This window comes from Zalophus californianus, chromosome 7, assembly GCF_009762305.2.
Source record: "Zalophus californianus isolate mZalCal1 chromosome 7, mZalCal1.pri.v2, whole genome shotgun sequence".
Taxonomy (NCBI): Eukaryota; Metazoa; Chordata; class Mammalia; order Carnivora; family Otariidae; genus Zalophus; species Zalophus californianus.
The window spans coordinates 144,096,729-144,115,986 of record NC_045601.1 but is presented as its reverse complement, the minus strand read 5'-3'; the positions used below and the strand labels follow the sequence as shown (position 1 = coordinate 144,115,986).

The 19,258-nt window shown below is 43.8% G+C and overlaps 8 non-coding genes across 8 annotated transcripts; 6 read left to right on the top strand and 2 right to left on the bottom strand.

Annotated features, from left to right (window-relative positions):
* The first annotated feature begins 945 nt into the window (after positions 1–945).
* On the top strand, positions 946–1,016 carry TRNAG-GCC. The gene has a single exon. It is a non-coding gene; the product is annotated as a tRNA-Gly (tRNA).
* Positions 1,017–1,456: 440 nt separating this feature from the next.
* TRNAM-CAU lies at positions 1,457–1,528 on the top strand. Its single transcript has one exon. It is a non-coding gene; the product is annotated as a tRNA-Met (tRNA).
* A 456-nt stretch (positions 1,529–1,984) lies between these two features.
* TRNAS-UGA lies at positions 1,985–2,066 on the top strand. The gene has a single exon. It is a non-coding gene; the product is annotated as a tRNA-Ser (tRNA).
* A 1,094-nt stretch (positions 2,067–3,160) lies between these two features.
* Positions 3,161–3,232, top strand: TRNAQ-UUG. Its single transcript has one exon. It is a non-coding gene; the product is annotated as a tRNA-Gln (tRNA).
* Positions 3,233–3,691: 459 nt separating this feature from the next.
* On the top strand, positions 3,692–3,763 carry TRNAQ-UUG. The gene has a single exon. It is a non-coding gene; the product is annotated as a tRNA-Gln (tRNA).
* Positions 3,764–11,043: 7,280 nt separating this feature from the next.
* Positions 11,044–11,125, top strand: TRNAS-GCU. Its single transcript has one exon. It is a non-coding gene; the product is annotated as a tRNA-Ser (tRNA).
* A 3,557-nt stretch (positions 11,126–14,682) lies between these two features.
* Positions 14,683–14,755, bottom strand: TRNAR-UCG. Its single transcript has one exon. It is a non-coding gene; the product is annotated as a tRNA-Arg (tRNA).
* Positions 14,756–18,954: 4,199 nt separating this feature from the next.
* TRNAM-CAU lies at positions 18,955–19,026 on the bottom strand. The gene has a single exon. It is a non-coding gene; the product is annotated as a tRNA-Met (tRNA).
* Positions 19,027–19,258: the final 232 nt, after the last annotated feature.

Sequence of the window (19,258 nt, the reverse complement as noted above, 5' to 3'; positions counted from 1 at the left end):
TTCTTCCTTTAAGATCAACATTGATAGCCTTTTAATTTGCTACTGTAGCTTCCTTCCATTCCTCCCCTTCAAAGCATCCTAATCACTGCTGCCAAGTAAATACTGTAAGTTCTCCGTCCTGAAGAAGAGGTGAAAAGGTAGAGACTAGAGCAAGATGGAGGTTTTCATGTGCTTCATATAATCCAGACACTCAGAGTCCATTACCTCCCTGAAACCCAGACTCAAGACTCACTTCAGGGAAGATAATTTTCATTGATTGTCAATGTTTTTCTCCATGTTGGCTTTTTCTCAAAACTTCTGAAAAGTCCTTACAAACAGGGGCCATAACTTCTACTTATTTCCAGGTCCCCTTTGGCTTTTGGTTCCAAAGAGCCACAAGGACCTCAGCAGCTGGTGGCCATCCTCCCAAGCAGCAAGTGATGGGGACTGATGTGAGGAGTAGGATTCGGGAGAATTCCTACTTTCAGCATTTTCTTGACTAGTCTCAGTTTTGACGACGATACCTTCCTTCTTTGTCCAAACTTGGGTCTTCACAGTGGAATGACAATAGGTCTTTTTTCCAAAATGTGATAACTTGTTTCAAACTTGGATTGAGTGCTGTGATCTAGTAATTAACCGAATTGGCTTGCATCCTAAAAACGAGAGATTTTCAGAATTTGTTTTCATTAATGATTTAAAGGGGATTGAGGGGGGATGGAGAAAGACATTTTTATATGCTGGGTATTTATACCTGTTTTTCGCCTTCAAAAGCCTCCAAGGGCCACATATCAGTTTCACCTTTTTCCTAGGTCACAAGTTTTCTCAGAATGTTTAGGTATAGCTTTTTCTTTCATTGGATTCAGGGAAGTCCCAGAGAAAAAACATAGTACCTCACTGTTTTACTAAGGAAGCAGAGACAACGGAACGGTAGCTATGAGGACAAATAAAGGACGTTTTCTCCGTGGGGCATTGGTGGTTCAGTGGTAGAATTCTCGCCTGCCACGCGGGAGGCCCGGGTTCGATTCCCGGCCAATGCAGCCTGCTTTTTTTTTTTTTTTTTTTTTTTACCCACAGCAGGGGTAGAAATATTTTCACTGAAAAATTACAAAGTAAAAATACTTCGAAGTAACTGTGTTTCTCATCCGAGTATGGCTGAGAAAGATCAAAGTTAACGCTCCTTTTGCAATTTCACCCTCATAAATTATGCCAATTGGCATGCATTTGGTGTTCCAATGGCCTGAAACGTCATCCTGTCGGAGCTGGAACACACTCCGACCTCAACAGGTTGGTCTTTCGGAGGCGAATTGTAAGCCGCTAGTATCTGAGGGCGGAACGTAGCCATGTACGGAGATCAAGGTATCCTCCTCCGGTCTTGGCAGCGATCATTTGAAAAATAAACAGAAAATTCAGAAGAAGGCGCCAGAATTTATTGTCTTGGAAATTTTTTGCAGCTTTTTTTTTTTTTTTCTGGGGCATTAGCAGAGTGGCGCAGCGGAAGCGTGCTGGGCCCATAACCCAGAGGTCGATGGATCGAAACCATCCTCTGCTATCTCTCCGGTGACTTTTTGGTTTAAACTCAGATTTTAGAAAAAGGGAGTGAATAAAGTTGATCACTCTCAGAAAGGGTCTGTGGACCAGTTCTGGATGAGTAAGAATAACCACGGTAATTTGTTACAAGTCCCGCTTCCCTGTCTGTAACAGAGGCGGATCTCTCCGTTGCGGCTGGTTCGTCCGTTGTAATCCAGTCTCCGACTGGGGGCCACTGCACCTGTTAGGGACTGAATGCCACCCTCGCAAGCGCTTTGGTATCTCGCACGTCAGGCAAGCGTTACAGTGTGTAATAACTTGTGTTACCAGCATCTCGATATTCAAAATCTTGTTCTTTTTAGTGTGATGACAGGCACTCCAGAGCAGTTGTCATGGAAACCAACAGAAAGGTCAGTTTGTAAACTGGAAAGGTATTATTCCTCATGGGAATATATCCAGAGAGGGAAACAACAGTCATGTAGTCGTGGCCGAGTGGTTAAGGCGATGGACTTGAAATCCATTGGGGTCTCCCCGCGCAGGTTCGAATCCTGCCGACTACGGAGTGGTGTTTTTCTTTCCAGGTCTTATACCTGCTGGACCAACTTTGGAAACTGCAAAACACAAAACAGCACTAAATACGCCGCTTTCCTGGGTATTACTATATTTCTCCATGAGAGGTAAGCAGGTGATCTAGTCCTTTAGTCTAACGGTGGGTGAAGGAATTTTTTGAAAATGATTTTGGGAAAACACTAGGGATTTCTGAGACCACTATATGAAGATGCTGAAAAAAAAATCCCCAGATTTAATTCTTTCTTTAATTTTCTATTTCCATATCCGAAATCCAGCTTGGATCTGACTTCTGAAAACTGGTTTGCCTCTTACTTCTTCTGCTTGATGTTCTTGCAGGAATTAGGGCATATCCAGGGCATCACTATCCAACTCGTGACCACGTTTGGTGTTGTGGAATGAATATCTCAAAACAGAAATTTCCAATCTTTCCTCCTTCTTGATCCCTCTTATCATTCCACTCAGGAAGCCAGAATTGCAGAGAGGAGGTATAGGATAGAGAATTTTCAAAACTGTTTTCAGACGTTGGCTGAATCTTATTTAAAAAAGTTGTTTTGCTGGATAAAACCAACACATACACAATACCGTATATGCAACATAAATAAGAGTAAATGTAATAACAATTTATCTTTTATTACACTTGCAATTGATCCATCACAGAATGCAGATAAGCAAAGTAAAAATACTTAGAAACGTAGTTTTTAATCCTTGAAATTACTAGTAAATTCCCGTTATATTTAACTTTTCTTCTTGCATTTTCTATATTCGTACATGCCCTAAGAGATTTTTCAGTGTTGACAGTTTCCTCGATAAGCCCATAGGTAGACAAACGTTCACTGCCCAGGTTAGGAATTTAGTAAATGCAGTTTTGATTTTTCCAGGAACGCGGGTACTCAAGCCTTCCGTGGACCCTGGGGAAAATTCCAAGCAAAGACGAGCCCTATTGGGCTTTTTCCCCGGCGGAGCAAGTTTGTTGCCTCCTTGGATTCGGGGACCGTGAACCTTCTCCACCTGTCCAGGACAGGTACTCACGTACAAATCACTGCAAAGAGCTTCCAGAAGCTTGCCGGGGACAGGAGTCATCTGTGGCCCCATGGTGTAATGGTTAGCACTCTGGACTTTGAATCCAGCGATCCGAGTTCAAATCTCGGTGGGACCTGCCAGTCTTTTTTAGCACCTTCCCCTTTTCTCTTAAATCACCCCCGCACCCAGAGTTGGCCAGAGACACCTGATCACTTGCGCACCTCAACAGCGCATCCGGGTCGGCAAGGTGACACTGTCTTGCAGAACAGTGTCGCCTGCGTTTTCTTCTGGAATTCTACGTCTGTCCTCTTGTGTCCCTCCTCCTTCTTTGGGAAATCAGGATAGCGTCCAAACACCCCAGACCTCAGTTCTGGGTTCGGGTTCCATCAGTTTCTACCACGAACTTGGCCTTGAGAAGTTCGTAGTGCACGTGAGCCCCAATTGTCGTGTTTATTTTGGAACATCTGCTGTCTGCGATACAGCAGATTTTCTATTAATATTTGAAAAATTAAAACTATAGTCTACAGCATGCTGAACAGTGACAAACTCTGCATTGAATATTCATAGATACTCCATCAAGAACACTCAGCAAGGTGGCCCCATGGTGTAATGGTTAGCACTCTGGACTTTGAATCCAGCGATCCGAGTTCAAATCTCGGTGGGACCTGTTTTGCTTTTGGTGACCTAGGCCCATATTTCAAATCGCTATTGCTTCCTGGTGTATGGACTGGAACTTTACACTCACACTTTCTTCATGCTAAGAGCATCCTGTAATTCCTTACTCTCTTCTCGGCCTTATGAAAAATGACCTATTTATGTATCACCTTTGTGTCCTTGTGGATCACTCCCTCTAACTGCCTGGGTTCCCGAAGTCCGTCTCTTTAGTCTTCAGACCCTAACAGTTCACGTGTCATAAGCCCCTTCCTCTTTTCTTCTCTAGCTCCTCAAAATGTAAGGGCCCCATGCAAGAATACGCATAACAATTGCAACAGAAAGCTCCTCAACGGACTGTGTGGTGAGCGCTGTGGGCTCTAAATCCAGCAATTTGAGTCCAAATCTCTTTGGGGCCTCAGCAACATGTTGGTGATTTTCCCTCTCCTAACTCATTTGCTCACCTTCGAGGTCTACACATCTAGCTGCAGGCACTGCCAATCTCTTCCAGATCAACATGGAGTCCCTGCCAAGAGAAAGTTGCCTCTCACCATCCACCCGGGGAATCCGAGCCCTATTCCCCCCTCAAACTCCATGTTCCTCTTTTGCCTTTTTTGCCCAGAGCTTCTCAGATCCTGGCAAGTTAGAATCTTGGCCCTGGTGACTAAGAGTTTACGTTTTACCGCCCCAAACCGAGGTCCTTCCTTTCATGGAGCCCACATAAAGTGTTCCATCAGCTTCTAAACACTAACACTGTCCTGAAATAATACTACTGCACAGTGGGACAGCTGTGGAGTACGTCTTAGAGCCTCCACTGTCTGCCCTCATTGGAGGCTCCGTGTGCACCTGAAGCCAATGTGTCGCCTCCATCATTTTGAAGCTACACTGATCTATTAGGAATACTCATCGGTCTTTCAGTGGGGACCCAACTTCAAGGGCCTCATGATGTAACGGGTAGCACTTGGACTTCACATCTCAGTGGACTTGTCTCAGTTTTGGTCACCTTGCCCTTGTGTTTTCCCAAACCAGGAGTCCACTTCGGTATGAGAGACACTCCCTTAGACTTGCACCTCCCCCCCCCCCCCCCACATCAACACTCAGCTCCTTGCTCTTTCCTCTGGCTCCTGAAAATTGTACTCTCCCCATCATCCTCATGTTCTCCTAGAATCTCTCCTCTTGGTGCCGAGTTTTGCTTCGCCTGGTGCCTGAAGTCAGTGAGATCCCCGTGAGTTAATTAACTCTTGGTGCTCCGGTGACCAAGAGTCACAGGCCTCACCTGTGACTTTTCTCCCCATGAGGTTCATGCGCATCCTCTGTAGACCTGAAAGTGTCCAGACCATGGAGTGAGACCCCCACCATCATAGTCATTTGAGAGTTTCCTTTGTTGTCGTACAAGAGGCTCTCCTTTAATGGAGAGTGAATTTACACACCTTGAAGATCACCTGACCCCATGCAAGAGTATACATGTCTTCCCTTGAAGGTTTGTTGTCGCAGAGGTCCCATGTGTGATGGTTAACCTTCTAGACACTGGACCCTAAATTCCTTCTGTTGACTCTCTTTAGTTCAAGCATATCCTCCAGTGCTCTCAATGACAGCAAAAGAAGAGCCCCCATCAACTCCTCTGGCCACTAAACATTGTTCCAGAAAAATCCCTGCAAACTTCCTCATACCTGTTAAGTCCCAGTCATGGTAATGTTTTAGAACCTCTGTAATAGTTTCCTACTGCTGCTGTAGCAAACTGCCACAAATTTAGTGGCTCAAAATAACACAAATTACTTTTCATACAGTTCTGGAGATCAGAAGTCTAAAATCAAGGTGTCAGCAGGTTTTCTGGAGACTTCAGGGAAGAATCTTGTTTCCTTGCCACGTTCAGCTTCTAGTGGACTCTTCCCTGCATCACCTCTTGCATTTGTAGTCATGTTTCCTATTCTTGACTCTGACCTTCTTCTGGGTATCCTTGGAAAATCCAGCATAATCTCTTCATCTCAAAATCCTCAATTTAATCACATCTATAAATGTAAGGTAACGTATTCACAGGTTCTGGGGACTGGGATTTAGGCCTTTGTTAGAAGCCATGATCCAGCCTACCACAGCCTCTATTACTAAACAGCACGTGTCTGTGAATGCTCTTTAGATTGATTCTATTGATCAGGACTTCTTTCAAAGGGAAAATACCAATCCAGTTTCCACACAAGTCTTTTTTTCAAGAGACTCTTCTGTAGGGGCTCCATGGGGTGATGATTGGCATCTGAACTCAGATCCGGCAATCTTAGGGTACCTTGTGTTTCTGCCTTCTCAATGGCCTTCCCTCCCAGCCACAGGATCTCTGGGCCATGGGGCCTTCCTGAGTTTATTGGTTATCTGTTGTATCAATTACCACAAGATTGGCACTTAAAACAAGATGCTCTTCATCTTACAGTTGCAGAGGGTCTCGAGGGTCAGCATACCTAGGTCTTCTGCTTCAGGATCTTTTGTGATCTGCATTCAAGGTATGGGCTGGACTGGAGTCATGTCAAAGTTCAGCTGGGGAAGGATCCATTTCCAGGCTCACATGTGTGTGGCAGGATTTAGTTCCTCCTCAAAGGTTGTGGAACTGAGGGCTTCAGCTGCTGGCTGGTTGCTGGCTGGAGTCCATTCTTGGTTCCTTGCCACATCGACTTTACCAACATGGCAGCTTGTTTTGTCAAAGCATGTGAGCTGAGAAAGCAAGAGTGCAAATGTTTTGGTAAGTCAGAAATCACAGTCTGTTGTAATCTAATCAAGCAAGTGAGATCCTATCACATTCACTGTGTTCCTTAGGTTAGGAGTCAGTCACTAGGTCCAGGCTGCACTCAAGGGAAGGAATTTCACAAAAAGTCTGTCTACCCCACTGGGTTTCAAAGACCCTGGAGATCCCGAAGCTGAATGAGCCCTGTCTGGCTCTGGTCTTCTGCTATGACTGATACTTTGCAAGCAGCTTTTTATTTATTTATTTATTTATTTATTTATTTATTTATTTATTTATACTTTGTCAGCAGTTGCTATACTGAGAGCAATTCCTCGTACCTCCCAACTGGGAAAATTACTTCTAGGTTTTAGCTTTTATGGTTTTCCTTTATCTATCTTTCTTCACAGTTAAGCCAGCATTGACGAGCTAGACTATCACTCTTCTAATATCACTCCTGACAAGTGAATCAGAATCTCTTGGTATAATGCACCGAGGCTATTTTCCTAAAGTTCCTCATGGATTTGAATGTGCAGCAAGCGGTGAGGCCACTGAGCTAATTTTTCCCTGACCACCCTATTCAGCCGGCTACCACTGCAAGGCATTTACTACTTTCTGACATATGGTATGTTTTGATTTCTTAAGTATGTATTGCCTATTTCTGCATACTTCAGTTTCACCAGGGCAGGGAATCTTACGTGTGGTATATACTCCCGTACTTAGAACAGTGCCTGGCACAGATGCGATGCTTGATAAATATTCTTGGAAAGATTGAATAAATGAAAGAATCAATGAACTCTTCAGTTTGGCCTTGGTCATCGTGTTTGACAATTCCTAACCTTAACAGTACCAAATCCAAATCCATTTTTATTTTCTTTCCAGAAACATTTTAGAATTTGTCACTCACTTAAGCTTAAAACAATTACAACTTCATATTTTTTACCATAACATTACCTGTTTTATAGGTGTTTATATATTAGATAATTAATATGTTTGCTATTTATTAAATCATTCCTTGACACCTCCTTAGAGCCTGCAGTTTGAATCCTGATCACGTTGTAGAGCATGTGCACACACACACACCAGGAGTTATTCTTTTTTTGTAATGACCTTGGATATAGATGAGAAAAAGGAGCTGACATCCAGGCATCCAGGAGCTGACATGATTGTCCAGTAGGCCCGGGCGCTGTCAGGAGGTGGCCTGGTACTCACCCCTAGGCCATGGGGATTTTCTGTGGAACATAAACAATCTCACACAACAGGAGCATCAGACAAGGGCTTTCTCTGATCATGATGACGTGAGACAGAACATTTCATAGTCTAGTCTAAGAACAGACAACCAAAGAAGGTCACTGTGTGTACCACAAAATTACCAAATGTCTCCTGCCAGCTAACACAAGGGACCACTGGTTTTCCAAACTTAGCTTCATTCTATTCTTACCTTTTTCTAGATAGAGTTTATGAAGATACGAAATCACAGAATTATGCCCTCCCTTCCTGACACCAACCAACCCAGGACAAAGCCTGGCTTTCTTGTCTCCTCCCTCAAATCACCCAACAGAAGACAAATGTTACAATAAGCCCCCCATTTTTTTTTTCAAATTTGAGATATAATTGACATATGACATCGTGAAAGTTTAAGATGTGCAACGTGTTGATGCATTTATATATTGCAATATGGTTACCACATAGCATTACCTAACACCGTCACCAGGTCTCATAATTACCATTTCTTTTTTGTGTGATGAGAATATTTAAGATCTTAGGAACTTTAAGGGATATAATATAGTATTGTTGACTATAATCATGAGCTTGTGCATTAGATCTCGAGGAGTCACTCATCCGCTCACAGCGAGCTTTGTGTCCTTTGAACCCCATCTCCCCAGTTCCACCCCCCCGAGCCCCTGGTAACCACCATTCTACTCTGTATTTCTAAAAGTTCAGCGTTCAGCTTTTTAAGATTTTGTATAGAAGTGAGATTACCCAGTATTTGTCTTTCTCTGTCTGACTTGTTTCACTTAGCATAACGCCCTCAAGGTCTACCCATGTTGTCAGTAATGGCATTTTCCTTCTTTCTCATGGTTGAGTAAGATTCCATTGCCTGTGGTATCTTTGTGTATACATATATGTATGTATACACAACTTTTTCTTTTTGTTTTTTTAAGATTTCATTTAGTTTTGCAAGAGAGAAAGAGCACAAGTAGGAGGGAGGGGTAGAGGGAGAAGCAGGCTCCCCGCGGAGCAGGGAGCCCGATGCGGGGCTCGATCCCAGGACCCTGGGATCATGACCTGAGCCGAAGGCAGACGCTTAACCGAATGAGCCACCCAGGCCCCTACACAACTTTTTCTTTATCCATTTATTCACTGACACTTCGGTTGTTCCCATATTTTGGCTATTGTAAATAATGCTGCAATGAGCATGGGCGTGCAGATATCTCTTTGATAACCTGTTTTCATTTCTTCTGGGTAAAAACCCAGAAGCGGGATTGCGGGGTCACACGGTAGTTCTATTTTTAATTTTTTGTGGACCCTCCACACTGTTTTCCACAGCGGCTGCACCAATTTACATTCCCACCAACAGTGCGCGAGGGGGCCCCTTTCTCCACAGAGTTGCTAACACTTCTTATCTCTTGACTTTTTGGTGATGGCATTCTAACAGATGTGAGGTGGTAGCTCGTTTGGTTTTGACTTGCATTTCCCTGATTACTAGTGATGTTGAGCGTGCTGGCCATTTAGATGTTTTCTTTGGAGAGACGTTATTCCACGAAAGGGAGGTCTACACAAAATGAGCCCTAAGAGCCGAAGGAGCCGGAAGACTGAAGGAATAGGCCAACAAGTCCAGTTTGAGGAGAAGTGGTTTGTCAAGGGGATTTAGGGACGGAAGGGTGCCTTGGGTGACTCCATCTCCCGTGTGACTGACCTGCTTTTCTAGCCTTGGAGGCTCGGAGCACCTGCAGGGGGCCCCACCCGGAGGCAATGTTGGAGGCTCACAGGTGTATCTCCAGAGCAGATTGAGGACACCGTGCCTGCGGGTGTACTTATAAGGGCGGGGTTAGACAGAAAGACTGGGGGGGGGGTTGGAGTGTGTATGGGGGCTGTGTTCAGGAAGGCTTCAGGCCACAGAGTGGTCATCATGGCAGATTTGTCTAAGATGGTGTTAGTCTGGTTCACACAAACGTCTACACTGTTCTCTGACCACTTTTAAATTGGACGTTTTTGTTGCTACTGAGTTGGATGAGCTCTCTCTGTATTTTGGATATTAACTCCTAATCCAATACACAGTTTGCAAATATTTTCTCCCATTCCACAGTTTGCTTTTTCATTTTGTTGATTTCTTTTGCTGTGCTGAAGCTTTTTAGTTTGATAGGCTTTCCCCTTGTTAATTTTTTTCTTTTGTAGTTTGTGCTTTTGGTGTCAAATCCAAAATATCATTGCCAAAATAAATGTCAGTGAACTTTCCCCCCTCATGTTTTCTTCTAGGAGTTTCATGGATTCTTGCCTTATATTTATGTCTTTAATCCATTTCGAGTTAATTTTTGTGAGTGGTGTGAGATAGAGGTCCAATTTCAGTTTTCTGCATGTGGTTATCCAGTTTTGGATAAATCCAGTATTTGAGTTATATCCAGTATGAAGGTTGTATATGACCTTCATTATGTAGAGGTAGGTACATTCCCTCTATACCCAACTTGTTGAGAGAGTTTTTTAAAATCATGAAAGAATGTTGTATTTTGTCAACAATATGCCATGACATGTGAAACACGAAAGGATGTTTGTATTTAATAAGGTCTTTAAACTCCCCTTTTAACTGAGATCCTCCAAGGTCTCTCGAGATGTGTGCCCTTCCTAGTGGCGGCAGCAACAATTACAACTTATCCAACTGTAGGTGTGTTCCTGGTGATCTTTGGCTGGAGGGCGTTGAAGTTGGCAGCAAAAAAAAAAAAAAAATAAAATAAAATAAACGACAGTAGTAAATTATCTTTTTTAAATCAAATTTACCTGTACAAAACAAACAAAACAAATCGACACAAAACAAAACTCCCTCCGATGGTCCTAAAAGTCTTTAATAAAGTCTGAAATCTTTGGTGTGACATTGGGAACCAGTTCCAGTTAATCTGACCTTCAGCCCCCCAGCCCCAGCTCCTCAGCAATCACCTGCTCGCACTTCCTGGGAAGTGATGACTCTAAGAAGCGCTAATGTTCCATATGGTAGACATCTGAGAATCCTGCAATAATAGATATAATACAGCTCGTTTCATGATGGTTTCAGTATATACACGGCCTAAAGGAATGACGATAACCAATTGGATTTTTAAAACAAAAGCAGTCATAAACTCCATTCTTCCGGCAGAGGCTGCCAGGTTTCCTGAGAAAGTGTATTTGGTTTTTATTCGGGTCCACACCCCACCCCCTCCTTCCCGGGACGATAGCCTGTTCTTTATTTGTTTTTCCTTTACGAAGACAAGAGGGCCACTTACAGAAAGCAAGGAGGTCTTCTTCATTAATAAAAGTATATAATCAAATAATAGAAATTACAACATAGAGCTGTGCTCAGGAGAACAACATGGTCTTTATGTGACAAAGCCCCCGGAGGTGACGAGGTGGCCGAGTGGTTAAGGCGATGGACTGCTAATCCATTGTGCTCTGCACGCGTGGGTTCGAATCCCATCCTCGTCGGCGGCTCCCCCGCTGCGCCGGTGGAGAGAGGTTTTAGCTCTTGGTGAGCGAGAGGCTTCGCTAGCGTCTTGCCGAAGGTGTTTGTAGGAAAAAACCAGAAACAAACTAGACCAGCAACTTTTCACTATTAACCAATGTACTTCTTTAACCGTTTTACGGAGATTTCCGGGGTTAAATAAGCCTGGATGGGAGTGTTGCACCGACCCGGCTCCCGCGGCGGGGGCACAAGCCCGCCCCCCCCCCCCGGCCCCCCCCCCCCCCCCCCCCCCCGCCCCCGGGGTCTCCACTGAGGCCTGAAACTCTGCTTCGGGACCTCCGAGGCTGCGGGCACCTCGCCCCCTGGAGTTTCTCCTCCGACCGCTCGGGCCTCCGGCCCCGGGTCGGTGACCTCAGCTCTCCCAGGTGAGGTCCAGCCGTTCGAGCGGTTGCGGGCGCGCGGGTGATGCTAGCGCCCCCTTCTGGCAAAAAATCCTTTTGCAAGGCCCACATCCCATGTACCTTTCCCGTGAATTCGCTCAGAAAGGCACCATTCTCCTTTTTTTTTTTTGTATTTTAGTTGAATTAACTTAAATCAAAGATCTTTTGCGAGCCCTCCAACCTCTGTTGGTTTCTCCCTTCTTTGGTCCTCTTCTGCTAGTTGCTTCTTAATTTGAGCACATTATCCCATAAAATCTCTCCTGTCTCCTCTTTTCACTTTACTGAGAACTAGAGCAAGGGGTCAGATACACAGCGTAGAATCACAAAATTCGAAGGGACTGTAGAGATGATGTCTCTAAAACGTCCCCCCTCTATCACCTGGCTCTATTTTACAGATGAGGAAACTGAGGTAGAAACCAAACTAATTGTTTTAAAAAACCATATAATGAGCCTTTCCTTATTAAGGTTCATGGGAACCAAATTCTTTCAGAGCAAGTGGTTAGGGGTGATGAGATCTTTCCAACATGTTCAAATCCTGTGACTGACTGTGACTTTTGATATCTAGAAAATTCTTCTGAAGTAAATTTGTCATGAGCCAAAGCCTCATGAGGATTGAGGCCTACAAAGCATGAAGTTTGAAGCAGTATCTGATTTTGAATTTCATCTAACATCTGGATTATATGGTATATGTAGTTTGAAGATGGTTTACAAACGCCTAAATAAAAGAAGACCACCAGACCACTAAAAATTATATCATGCTAAAAAATCACAGTGGAAAACATTGATAAAATTCCTAAATAAAAATTTAAAACTGTCACATGGCCCAAGGCACTCCATATCGCAATAAAAACATAGCATGTTAAGATAGAGCAAACTGGAAAATTTTGTCACTCCTATGACATACAGAGATTGTCTTCAACTTTTTAACCCATCTCCCGTTAACCTGGCTAAGTGATGGATGAAGGGAAGGTATCACACAATAATTTATTGCCTTTATGTCTGTGATATTTAGTGCTTCAAAATTCAAGATAATTGATCTCCTGCCAAAAACTATGAGGGACATACTGTAGTTGAACAAAGTTGGATTTATTGTCTTGTTGCAATGAGGGAGGCTAGGTGATCATGGTGATCTATTAAGTGACTCAGTAACTCTGTGGTCGGTTATTTTAATTTTTGTCTGAAAGGTGAGAGGATCAAAGTAGGACACATGATTACAGACAGTTTTTTTGTTTTTATCTTGCTTCCTGAGGGTCACGGAGTGGCCTTGCCTGTTGTTGGTATCCTTTGAAATTATTTATGTTCCACAGGAATTGACCAGGGCTTAGCTGTGAGGGCCAGGCCAGCTCCTAGCAACGCTAAGACTGAGCTGTGAATGTCAGACCCAGGCCCGGTGTCAGGGGCTGCTGTTCTCTTTCTCAAAATGCATGTAATTCATACACTTGGGAACTCATTTTTAAGATGAAATGCAATAAGGTGTAAGATAATAAGAAAGGATGAGTGATTTCTAAACTTCGTAAATCTGCATTGACTCCTCCAATGATTCAAGTATTGGCCTCAGTTTTTCGTCCCTTCCTGTATCCAAGCCTTTTGTCTAGTAACTTCTCAGTTCCTCTTCTAGAGTTGGAGTGTTGCCCCTGGTCTATGGGCTGGGGCATGAGGATGACTTCGATCAATGGGATATTAGTAGACATATATCCTTTTTAGTTTTTAGTAGACATATCCATATAGTAGAGTATATCTTTTTCCTGGTTGATAAAAGGATACTTATTGTCATGGTACATTTTGTGAGGAAGGAAGCAGCGAGTGGCTTCACATGACATTAACACATTGCAATTTTTTTTAGTCTGGGAAAGCTCAATCCTGAGAAACAACGCTCAAGCCCCAACTTTTCTGTACAATTTGGACTCTACAGCTGACTGGGGAAAACCAGAGTCACACCAGCGATCTAAAAAAGAGGCTGGGCAAAGGAAGAGGTAATTATTACCTTGTTTTAATATTCGTTGCTTTCACCTAGCAAAAGCATCCTCCACGTGATTTGAAGGAACTGTGTTTCACCATGAAGTCAAGCATTGGAAATTACTTTTTCTTCATCCTAAATTATTAAATGCAGTTATTTAGACACAAAAAATGTGTTTTTGTGTATTTTGTGCATCTGTCTTCTCTGTCTTCCTGCTTGCCTACACACTCTGTAAATGTAAACAGCTGGGATCTTTTCATGACCTTATGTTCTTCCGTTCTGTAATTTAGGTTTGAATCTGGACTGTTCTCATCCTTTTGATGGCAACAAAAACAAAGGAAAAAGGGAAGTTGAGAGGGAAAAGGAGGGTAAGGGTGAAAACCAGTAACACAGACTCCAGCAGCCAGGTCTTCAAGGACAGGCCGACTCAGACTAGAAGAGAAAAGTGAAGAAAAAAGGGGGAAGGAGAAGCAACAGGCTCCCACTGTGCGGGCCCCGGGGCCTGGCATTGGTCTGAGACTCAGCAAGTCTTAGAGAGGGGTCAGTTTACCGATCTGAGTTCCCTTGAAACTGTGAAAATGAAACTCAGGCACTCACAATCCAAATTTGAGGAGAGCTTGAGAGCCCCCAGATTATGGGAAGGGCTTGTTCCAGTTCTGCCTCTCCTGGGTCCTGACGCTGGTCCTCTCCACGCCTGTGAGAAGGACCTCTTTAGAGTTGGAACTGGAGGGGATTATGCTGAGGGAAATAAGTCAGTCAGAGAAAGACAGCTATCATATGGTTTCACTCATATGTGGAAGATAGGAAATAGTGCAGAGGACCTAGGGGCAGGGAGGGAGAACAGAGTGGGAAGTCATCAGAGAGGGAGACAAACCATGAGAGACTCTTAACTCTAGGAAACAAACTGAGGGTTGCTGGAGGGGAGGGGGTGGGGGGATGGGGTAACTGGGTGACGGGCATTAAGGAGGGACCTGCTGTGACGAGCACCCGGTGTTACATGTACCTGATACATTACAGAACACTGCGTCCGAAACTACTGGTGTACCAGAAGTTGGCTAATTGGATTTAAATTAAAAAAAAATTAGAGTACGAAAAAAGAAACACGTTTGGCAAACAGATGCCCCGTGATTCCTCCCGCCATGTGAAATACGACAATTTTGGGGAACCCCATAAAAGCCACGATTAACCACGAAGGGATTCGAACCCTCAATCTTCTGATCCGAAGTCAGACGCCTTATCCGTTAGGCCACGTGGTCGCTCGCTGCGTACCTTTGCCGCAGCACTTAGAAAGTATAATGAGCTTTCTGGCCGGTCCTGAGCCGTCAAAGAGCGCCCGGCCGCCCGCGCTTCTAGTCATTGAAAAAATGGGGGCGCCTGGGTGGCTCAGATGGTTAAGCGTCTGCCTTCGGCTCAGGTCATGATCCTGGAGTCCTCGGATCGAGTCCCGCATCGGGCTCCCTGCTCCTTGGGAGCCTGCCTCTCCCTCCGTCTCTCTCTCTCTCTCTCTCTGTCTCTGTCTCTCACGAAAAAAAAAAAAAAAAAAAAAAAGTAAAAAAAGAAAAAATGGAAACGAGATTACCAGGGTTATTTGGGGCCACGGAGTCGGGACTCGTGAAAGGTAGGAACTGGCAATTTCGGTCTTGGGTCCTCCACGGGAAGAAAAGTCATGGACATCACCACTCCTGAGCAGAAAAGCTGTCTATGGCATCTGAAAGATGCCCAAATACTGCATATTGTCTGCATCTGGGGCTATTTTTTAAAATAAGCTAACTCAGAGCTTCTTCCCTATAAATGCTCATCCACATTCACTATTTTCAGACTCCAGGTGGTTGGAAGGTCCCCCTGGACAGTTACCGTGCAAACCGCACCCAGAAGGCATCTTAGCATCCTACGATTGTCTTTCTCGCTGTCCTGCATGGGTACCTGCAGGGTCCCCTTCTCATACTCCTCTGGGACTCTCTCCGATTGTTGTAATGTGACATCAGAGCACTTTTCCTGGTGTGTCTCTGTTTGGAGAAGAAGAGCAATCTTTGGTTGGCGTTTCAGGAGGTGTATAGAGTGGTCTAGGGTCATTCATGTTATCTGAAGTTTCCGTATCTTAAGAAATAAACACTATAGTAGGATAACAAAAATTATGACTGTTAGCAATTCTTACAGTCAACAGATGATTCAACACTAAAACGTGTTGCAGTGAAATTCTATGGACGAGATATTTATAGAGTTTATAATGTTCTGTAGAGTGCTTGGCCCAATAAAGTGATAGAGATTTCAACTTATATTTTGGATGACTTCTTTCGAGTTTATCAGTGAAGCTCTGTGATCTCGTGCACCTTGTTTGAGGATAATGTTGACTATCTGCACATATTGCAGTACCTTAATTTTCTTAAATCCCAGACCTTGGGAACTTTGGCCCTCTTGGTTCATTTGTGATAGGTTAAATTAGCAGCTTCTGGAGCACAGAAATGGGGTCTTTTACATAGTCGTTCTTCCCCTGTCCACAGAATTACATTTGGCAAATAGTTGGAGCTCAGTAAAAATGTGCTGAATTTCTCAAATACATATATTTTTGAATTTTGCAATCGTTTTTAATGTGGGGATTATTTAACTAAAAGATTCTTTTATCCTGCAAAAAAAATCTGCATATGGACTTGTTCTCTTCCTCTCTCCCTGGAAGCAAGAAGATGGTGGTTAAACCATCATGGGTACTGTTGGGTTAAGTGGTGAGAGGAGATCCTCAAGGCTCAGTCACCCAGCCCTGTGGAGGGAGACACGATCTTCAGGAAGATCACTGGCAAGGATCTCCAGCCAAAAGAATTTTTGAGGATGACTGATGTCTTGGTGTCCATGACATTTCCCCTCAAGTGTCAACATGTTTTCTGGTGATACCTAAGAGACAGATATCCCAGATACCTGTAGCAAAAGATCATGATGAAAGCCTTGGACAGTTAATGATTGTTGATGAGAAATGTGCTGCTGATATGGGCCTGGTTATGGAATGGCGGCGAATGAAAGTTGGGGGGGTCAATCCGTCTATCATGTTCATCTGCAAGTTTTTGGAGCTGGGCAGATGAATTGGCCTCCTGGTTTAGCATGCTGTAGGGATAATTTTCTATTCTCTTGGCAATGATCAAGTTTGCACCTTTCAATATGTTAGTACACTTACTTTTGTCTGTGTATGGAGAGGTTGAAGAAATAACTTTTAAAAACCCTATATGTTATAAAAGACATTATTGTATAGCTTATAATAAAAACAAACAAAAAACAAAAATAAAAACATGATCAAAGCCCAGACCACAAACTCGAAAACGCCAGAGATTTTTTTTTTCTGGCTAGGAAGTTTGATCATATTACTCCTTTGATCAAACTTGGTGATGGTTTTTTACTGCCCATAGAAAAATAAAATCGAAACCTGTTTGCACTGCATACTCACTTCCTTACGACTGTCCCTTTCCCTATCTCCCCTGCCACAATTCAGGATTATACTGTAAGACCTAAAATTTCAAGGGCTCCTTTGACATCTTTGAGTCTCATAAGAACCCCCAAACGGTCTTGTGAATTCACCTGTTCTCACAGGATATGCCCTATATCTGGCTAATTCCCCTATCAACCAGACCAGGTACATCCCAGCCCCTCAACCTAATGGGTTCACCTCCCTGTTGGTCCTAGAAGCTATTAAGATAAGCCAATTCCATCTTTTGGAGGAAACCAGGGTCCCCCTTTTCTCTGTCTGCTATAAAGCTTACCTCCCACAGCTCTTGCTGGTCACTCTAGTCAGGAGTGCGACCTGAGCCAACTTGCGGGGCACGCGGTGCCCTCCCCCTCCAGGCTGTGGGTGTATGTGCCGGTAAACAGCTACCCATCTCATCTGCCCAGTGTTGAGCACGGTGTGTCTGGCCGTCTGGTATTGTTTGGGGCAGAGGATCCCTCCTTCACCTATAGGGTGAATGGGAGGTGATCAGATACAGCCCCTTCACCTTCCTCCTCCAATCCTCCTGCTCCATCTCCCTCACCTCCATGCTCGAGCACACTGAATGTTCTGTAGTTCTCTAGAAACCCTTAACTGTTATGCCTCCTTGTATGTATGTATGTATGTATTTATTTTTCTATCTAGAAGCCTCTTCTTGGCTACCTGCCAACTTCTTACTCATTCTAGATTGGACTCCAAATCTGCCACCTTTCCCAAACTGGGCCATTGCCAGGGCAAAGGTAACGCAGCAAATCTGTTTTACTCAAGTTTTCACAGACGTCTGTAGCCACGGTGATGACCCTTGGTCAAACTCTGTGAACTAAAATACTGGAATGTTCACTTAGTTACTGGGTCATGATGCTATCCTGTGTACATGAAGCAGTGGGTCACTATGAACCAGGTTGTCAGCATATTTAAAGTAAACCACAGCCTTCACTGGTCCCTGCAAGTTCACGACAGGAGAGAAAGAATGTGGATCATCTCTGAAGATGGAGGACCAGAAAGACTTCTCTGGTGTTTGCTTGTGTACATCTTTTTCCTGCTGTGTCTGCACTTTTCCCTTTGCTGTAGTAAATCTTAACTTTGAGCATATGTTCATTTATGGGAGTCCTTCTAGCAATTCATCCAGTTACTGGGTGATCTTCATGGGGCTACCAGGAACAATCATTTTTCCTTATTTCCAACTGCATTTAGTGTATAATCTTTTAAAAGAAAGATCTTATTCTACTATACATTTTTGTTTGAAAGCTAGACTGTAGGCTACTTAAATACTTTTCTTAGGGCTTAGCACAGTATCTGACACATAAATATCTGAATAGGAATTTTTTCTGAGAGATATATAAAACATACACTTTTCAAAAATGAGCCTAGACAACAGTCCTGTTAGAGACTGTAAAGGAAGGTAGGCCGTAGAGACACATTTACCAGCAATGACCACATAAGTGGTTTTCTCAGGTCAGAGTTCAATCCTGGCCACCAAAACTTTGCACTCTGGCTCAAACTGTTACTTATTTACTCTGAAGATTAAGACTCTCGAGTTGCAAAAGTTTGGCGCTAGGACGGCCCAGGAGATTTCTTGTCTATCGCTTTAGCCCCATGGCCACAACTACCTAACAGGTAGTGCTTTCTGAATTATGTATAGAAGGAAATTAAACTCCTTATCTGGACCTCCTTCCCTGCCCTCACCGCCACACTCAGCTTATTTTAGCGATTTCACGGCTTCACAGGACAATGAGACTGTCATGATAGCTGGTGGCAACAACAGCGCTACCACTTCGGCAGCCACTAGAAAAAAAGCTTATTATGGGAAGACATATTAATGATAACTGAGTGTCCTTTACCGACGTTCTATTTATCTCTAGAGAATGTAAACAGTTCTACGTTTATTTTCTGGAAATAATTTAAGCTCCAGAATTAGACAAAGCAAAACAAATCTGGCTCTATTTTCTTTCCCTGTTGTGAAACATAATTTTAGCAAAAGGAAACCCTTAGCAGAGGATGGTTTCGATCCATCGACCTCTGGGTTATGGGCCCAGCACGCTTCCGCTGCGCCACTCTGCTCCGCGCCAAAACCGTCTCCTAATAATACTCTTAACCCTGTTCCGAGGCGATTCCTCCTCCTGGAAGAACCCGTACGAGGTCGTCCGTTGGCTTCCACCCCTTGGCTACCACAAGCTGCCAGTTCTTTTCGGAATAATATCGCTACCGGAATCAAAGAGAGAACAAAGCAGGCGTAGAGAAGGAAACATTAACACCCTGTTGAGATTTCGGACGCAGAAGCGAGAGGTGGCTG